Genomic DNA, 7634 nt, shown 5'->3' with positions numbered 1-7634 from the left:
ACACCGCACCTGCCTGCCCTTCACCTCATTCTGGAGCCCAGTTGAGGGGCTATGCTGGTGCCCACTTGACAAATGGGTGCGGCTTCATCCCCCATTCCATCAGTGAGGGAGTGGAGGCCGGGCGTAGTGGCAGCAGAGCCCGATGTCAGCCAGCCCCACTCACCGCACCACACTGCCCCCCTCCCGGCCCCCCTGAAGCCCTGACCCAAGCAGCTCCCAGCCACATAGAGCAGGTAGACAGGTCTCCCTGTGGAGGGAGTGGGCGGCGCCTTGGCCCTCCTTGGGACATGCTGCAGAGAGCAGCAGAGTTCTCCAGGGAACCTGCTGGACCACCAAATGGAGGCCACCCACCCATTAAGCTGGGCCCCATGGCACACAGCTGCCCCAGCCACTAGCAGGGAGTGAGGGGCTGCCCAGCCGGCCCCTGCCCCAGGCCACACCCCATCCCTGCCTCCTGACTTCTGGTTTCTCCAGGTGCACAAAGCGCCAGCTGTCTTCAGGCCCAGGGCATGGAAGACTGAGGTTTTCAGCTCATTTTCAGAGGAGGGGAGTGAAACAGAGGCTGAAATGGTAAGGGACACAGTGCTGGTGACTGGAAAGAGGAGGCTGGACAAACAGGGTCATTCCTGCTGTGCCTTCAGCTTTTAGGGTGCTAGTTCTTTCAACAGAACATTTACTGAGCACCCACTGCATGCAGGCTACTGTGCCAGGCTCCAGAAATAGGGCTGGGAGTGAGGGAGACCAGACTAGAGACTGTGCTGTCTGGCGGGAGATCAAACAGCAAACAGAACTCTGTGGGGTGGGGGTGGGCTGCACTGTCTCCATTTATCCTACCAAAGAGAAGCAGAAATTCAACAAGGCTAACTGACTTGCCAGTGGTCACAGAATAAAGGTGAAAGAGCCGGGACTCAAAGCCATTTACCCTCCGTGCAACCGTCCTTCCGTCCACCGAGACATCTAACCGTCTGTCCAACCACCCATCCATTTATCCACCCATCCAACTATTTGTCCATCCATCCATCCAATCATCCATTCATCCATGCATGCACCCATTCATCTCTTCATTAATTCATTTATCCATCAATTCATCCATGATTTATTCATTCACTGAGCACCTACTATGTGCTAGGCTCTCTGCTAGGTGCTGGGAATGAACTGGGGACAAAAGAGAAATAATCTCTGGCTGCAAGAGGGTCATGTTCTGATGTAGAAGAAGGAAAAAAATTCACATTGGTCAGACAAATAATCCAATCACAAAAATGATCAGGGGTCACCTGGGAGAGGAGAAGCCAGCCATGTAAAGGACACGCACACATGTGTGCATGTATGTATGTGTAGGTGGCTATTTCTTGTGTATCTATGTGTGCACACGTGTCTGCGTGCACGTGCATGTGTGTGAACATGTGTGTGTGTGTTGCATCCCCAGCAGAAGGATGAGCAGGGGCAGAAGCTCTAAGGCAGGAGGGCCTGGTAGGATGTGCTCTAGGATCAAAACGGCGCCCAGAGTGATGGGGGCCGGGGGCGGGGGCGGGGCGCACGGAGGAAAGGAAGTGGTGCGGTGAAGCCGGCCTGTGACAACCCTGAGAACATGATGAAGAGTTTGGGTTTTATTCAAAGAGCACAGGGAGCCATTCGAGGGATTTCCATGAAGGTAAAAGAAAACTCCTCTGCTTCCTGCGGGAAGAAGAGCCCTGGAAGGGGCGTGAGTAGAGGCAGGAGGCCCCGCGCCTGCCCAGTGGCAGAGGGTGGAGACCCAAAGAAGCCCACACGAGCTCCAGCGGGGAGACTACACCCGAGGGTGACGGGCGGCAGACTGCGCTCCCCAAGGGGGCATCTGGGCCTGAAGACAACAGTAGAAATTCTGCACAAGGAAACCCAGGCAGCAAAAAAGGCAGGGAGGAGAAGGGAGCAGAAAGCACCAGTAAGCTCCGGGACAACGCCAGGCGGCCTGGCGTACACACATCTGGCGTCCTCGATGGACCACCTATCAGAACATCTAAGGTTGAGAAGATGCCATTCTCGGTGCTGGCGAGGATGTGGACCAACTGGCGCTCTCCCCACGGCTGCTGGGCTCATACAATGCTGCAGTGGAAAAGCCTTTGGCAGGTTCCTCCAAAGTTAAATGTACACCTACTGTGTGACTCAGTCATCCCACTGCTGGGTATTTTCCAAAGGGAAATCAAAGTATGCAGCCTCCTAAAGGCTTGCTCACGAACGGTCTTGGAAGCTTTGTTTGTAATAGCCCTAAACCAGAGACAACCAACGCCCATCAGCAGGTGGATGGGCAAGAAGGACCTTGGGGGTTACAGTTGTTCAGCTGTTGGAGAAAGAACAGGGCCTGGGTACCCAGGTGCTGGCCTTCTCCCCAGCCGCCCACTCCCTGAGTGCCCCTGGATAAGCGGTCCCCAGTGTGAGCCTCAGTCTCTTTTTTGTGAGGTGGGTCTGTGGCAGGCCCTGGGCAGGGTTGGTGTGACCTTTTGGGAGAAGCTCTGGCAAAGAGGGAAGGTCTCAGCATGAGGGGTGGGAGGTGCCCCGCGTGTCAGCCTCCTGGGGCCCGGAGGGAGCTTTGGCCTGGAGGCCTGCTGAGCAGGCTCAGCCTGACCGGTGGGGAAGCCAGAGGAGGCGGCGGGCCTGCTCGCTGAGGGCTGCCTGTGTCGGGTGCAGTGGGCAGGGTCAGAGGTCGTGTTTACCCCAGGGGGAGCCAAGGGCAGTGCCTCCTGGTCACACGGCTGTCCAAACGGCGTGGGCGGGCGGTCCCTTGGATGGCCCTGGGACAGAATAACAAGGCCCTGGCCACTCATCTGACCAGTCACGCAAGGGCGGTTTGAGGGACAGAGAGGGGGGTGACCCCCTGGGGGAGAGGCTAGGTCTGGGGGAGAGTTGGGGGGATGTTCAGAACCTGCAATGGAGTTTGGGTAAGAGACTGGACGGCCTGCACCTGGACATGAGTGGACCAGGGCCAGCCAGCTGGCCAGTTCTGAGTGGCCCCGCTGGGAAGCCAGTCCTGGCTCTGCAGCCAAAGCAGGGGAGCTCTGCCAGTTCCCACTGCACACGTGGCCAGGCGCCTGGGTTGCCTGTGCCCGTGTAGGTCCCTGTGATGCGGGGCAAGGACACATTTTGTCCTTTGGGGAACCCCCATGCCCCTCACATGGTAGGAGCCCCTCTACTGTGTGCAGATCAATGGCAGTGAGTGAATGAATGAGTGAGTGAATGAACCTTCTCTCTACTCCTCTAGATCATGAAATTTTCTAGAGAATGTGCACCTGGGTCAGGACAGGGCTCCTCTGGGTGGGTTTCTATTGCCGCATGACACATTGCCACCAGTTAGAAAGCTTCAAACAAAATGCACTTACCGTCTTACAGTCTGGGTGGGTCAGGGCTGCGCCAGTGTCCTCCTGATGGGGACTCCCTCTTCCCACTGGAATGACTAAACCAGGGGATGGGGGCCCGGAGCTGCTGCAGCCACGAGAGAGGCCGGCCCCCAGGAAGCAGGTGCACTTGGGGAGAGAGCCAGTGTCCTGTGACCTCATACTGCCCCTGGGTTGCGTGGCACCCGGACTGCAGACGGGCTGTCTAACTAGCTGAGCCAGCCGGGTCCCACTTCTAGTTAAGGGCGGGGATTTCTGTCACTTGCAACCCAAACTCCTAAGACATATGTTTCTACAGGAACCTTTTTCTGTGTCAACGAATTCATGTCTACATCATCATTTAAAAAAATATAGTAGCCCATTGAAAACATTTTTCTTAGGGTAAAATTTACCTACCATAAAATTTTTTGCAGAGCACACAGCCGTGTGACTGGACAAACCTCACGGCCCCATGAACATGCGGGGACGGTCCCACAGAGCATCCTCACCTGGCTCCTCAGGGTCAAACCCTCCCTGACCCTGCCCCCGAGACACCACCAATCTGTTTCCTGTCGTTGTTCTGCACTTTGTCCTTCAAATGGAATAAAAATCACAGTGTGGGCCTTGCATCTCGCTTTTAGGATGCTCCGGAGGACTGCCTGGCTGTCCCCTGTCAGAGATGTGCTCCTTTCCGTGGTGGAGCACTGTCCCGTGGCGGGGATGGGCCGCCGTCCACGCATCTCTCCCCAGATGGAAGACACTGGGCTTGTCCCTGGTGTGGGAGGATCATGCACAAAGCTGCCGTGTGTGAGTGTGCGCAGGTGTCTGTGTCCGTCGGTCTGCGTGCTTCCTCAACTCCAAGGGAGTGTGAGAACCGTAAAGGTGGGCAGACATTCTGCCTCAGGACTGTCTCTGACTCAGCCAGGTTGCTCCAGAACCCAGACAAATCCTGGAAGTGAGAAAGAGCTGTAAGGAGAATCCCCTCTACCTCTCTCTGGGGAAAGACCCAAAGCCCACCATAAAAATTGAGATTCAAGTGTCCAGTGGGGCCAGGATGGCTCAGAGATAATGATAGTGCTGACCATAGCAGCGATCTAGTGATCCCAAAGCGTCGATCGAGTCTCCGGCGTGGTCCTGACACCCACATTCTGGACTTTCCTCAGTCCTCGCGATAATGTCCCAGCGTCGGCGTGGTTTTCCAGCGTTACTGCGAAGATGCGGGAAGTTTGCCTGCAAGCTCTCAGTCAAAGTGGGGTGTGACTTCTGTTCCAACTGCGACCCCACACTCTGCTCCGATCAGGTGTCTGCAGCAATGAAGAACCCAGCCATTGCCTCATCCCTCTTGTGGCCCATTTTGTGCCTTTGTATGAGGGTGAACCCAGGGGCTGGGCCAGGGTTCCCGGAACGCCATCCCCCGTGCTTCCAGCTTGCAGACAGACCCGCGCCAGCCCCTCACCACTAACCTACATCTCACCCTGGCCGCCTTACTCAACTCAAAGGAAGGCGCCTATGCGGGTGGACCTGGTTGGAAATGGAAAATGCTTTGCTTGGATGCAGTCCAGCAGGAGAAAGACTGGAGCATTGACTGGCTGGGGACCGAGGCACCATGGAGAGACAGTCATGGCTGGGGCCTGGGGTGGAGAGACACACGGCAGGCTGCTGGCAGGATCTGGCCGACAGTGGCTGACCAGACAGTCCAGCCAGTCCCGTCCCTCCCTCCAGCATGGAAGCAATGCCTGGGTGGTTGGGTTTTATGTCATGGTTTTACCACGTGGATGGTTCGCCTTGGCCTTTGAAGATTTCAGCAAGAGGAAAGGGAGGGGAAAATGTGGCCACTGTCCTTGCTTGCCTGCAGATCGAGCCATGTTGTCTGTGTTCCTTGCTGGCCTCTGTCCGTAATCACGTTGATGTGGCTTTAATTCATCCCCATGGGTGTAATTTTGCACCAGGTTTTTCCTCTTAGCGATTGTCACGTTTCCGCAGTGTTTGGCATAAGCGGTCCTCTGAGGGTTGCGTCTGCACCCTACCTCGGTCTAGCCATTTGGATGGTTCCCATTTTCCGCATCGTCTGATCATGCCTTCATTCATTCAGCAAACACTGATCACACATTCCCTGTGTACCACACACTCTTTTGGTGCTGGGGACCCAGCAGCACACGAAGCAAGTCCCTCGGGACATTCTGTAGTTTAGAGGGAGATGAGCAGGAACCACATAAACAGTAAGTAACCGAAAGGCTACATGGAGCATGACAGGGCAGTAGGTGCTCTGGAGAAAGGGGGTGCAGACAAGGTAGTGGGGGTGCTGGCATGCGGGGGCAAGGCCCCGGGGATGCTGTGACCTGGGCGGCCTCTCTGCGGAAGGGACATCTGCGCCGAGACAGAAGGGTGCGAGGGGGGACAGGTGGCCGTTGGAGCCGGGGGAGATGCCTCAAGACAGTGCAGAGCCCCCGAGGTGGGCAGCCGGTTGGTAGAGAAATGCAGGAATTCCGCCAGGCTGGGCGGGGTGGGCATGGGTGGAAATCGCAGCAGCTGATGACCAGACACTGACAACCACGGCACGTGTGAGCCTCGGCAGGGGCCTCTGCTTTGCCAGGGCAGGTGGCTCTGTGTCTTCGGCGTAAACATCTAAGTGTAGAGTTGTGAGCTTTGGGGTGTATTTTCATGGCACTGGGGTGTATGTCTGTACTGACTTCCACATGGCGTATTTCAGGGTGTGCTTGCCACCAGCCTGGTGTGATAGTAACACTAGCCGACGCTTACCGAGTGCGTGTCACTGCATTACTCGTATGAGGAGGTTAATACATGAGTGATACCCATTTCCCCACAATCTCACCAGCATCTGGCTTTTGCATTTTGAAAACCTATTCTGCTCATTTAAAGATGGACAATAACAACTTCCTATTGCCTTTGCTCATTTGCCCTGGAATTTTGAGAATTGCATAATAAGAAAATAAGCCGTCAGTAAACCTTAACGCCCAGCTTTGCACGATGCAAGTGGCAAACGGCATCCTTTCTGCCTGCTTTTTACCATCATGGCTCTGTCCCTTGAGGTCCCTGGGACTTTTTCGGCTTTACAAAAGTTCCTTTTTTGGCTAGCTCAGTCCTGGGAAGGGTCATTGTCAGGCAGCCCGTGGGATTGGGAGGAGCAGGGGGAGGTGGCGTAGCAGCCCCCAAGGGCGGGTGCCCCTGGGATGCTCCCCACAGCCTCCTGTGCATAAGGGATGTTCTGCCACCCGTCTGTGGGGTGTGGGGAAGGAGGGATCTTTTCTTCCAGCCAGATCAGGACCCTGGTAGGGGAGAAGCCCCATTCTGTGGCAGGATCTGCTCATGCTTGCTATGGACTGAATGTCCCCCAACACATATGTTGAAACCTGGCCGCCCATGTCATGAGATTAGGAGGAGGGCCTTTGGGAGGTGACCGCGTCATGAGGCGCAGCCATGGGGATGGGGTCAGTTGCTCTCTTTCTGCCATGCAGGACACGAGACATCAACAGTCTGCCACCCAGCGGGGGCACTGTCACCACAACCCAACCAAGCTGGTACCTTCAGAATCTGCAAATGTGGAGCTGTTTGGACAGAGGGTCCGTGCAGATGGAAGTTAAGGACCTTGAGAGAAGGGGACCATCCTGAATTATCCCTGGTGGGCCTTAAATCCAAACACTGTGTTCTTTATAAAAAGGGAGATTTGAGGCACACACAGAGGAGATGTCCAGGCGGATACAGAGGCAGAGGCTGGAGGGGCGCGGCCACAAGCCCAGGACGCCTGGAGCCCCTGGAGCTGGGGGAGGTGGGAAGGACCCTCCCCTGAGCCTCGGAGGGAGCCTGGGCCTGTGGACACCTGACTTCTAACTTCTGGCCTCCACAACTGGGAGAGAAGCAATTCTGTTTTAACCCACCGTTTGCGGCCATCTCACAGTGGCCCTGGTGGCCCGGCCTGCCAGGGCACGGTTGGCATGACCTCAGGCCTGCCTCACCCAGAGCTCACCTCCTTGACAGGCTTCCCTCCCAAGCAATAGGGTGACCAGGCTTTAAAGCTGAGGGTCCTGCCTCCCTGCTCACGGATCTGCCGCCTCCCACGGAATCACAGAACCTTATCTTTGTAAGAGAATAGAGATCATTTTGCTGATATCTGCTCCCAGGGGCAGGAAGACTGAGGCCCAGAGGGGGCGGGACCTTTCTGAGGTCAGCCAGGGGGTCAGAGAATAGTTGGGCCCGGGACGCCCCAGCACCAGCCCTACCAGCCCTCGAAGCCCGGCAGGCACACAAGGCCTAGGTGGTCGCGGTTTG

The sequence above is a fragment of the Manis pentadactyla genome, chromosome 9 (genome assembly GCF_030020395.1).
Source record: "Manis pentadactyla isolate mManPen7 chromosome 9, mManPen7.hap1, whole genome shotgun sequence".
Classification (NCBI taxonomy): domain Eukaryota; kingdom Metazoa; phylum Chordata; class Mammalia; order Pholidota; family Manidae; genus Manis; species Manis pentadactyla.
The sequence above is the reverse complement of the archived record's forward strand: the minus strand, read 5'-3'. Positions refer to the sequence as shown.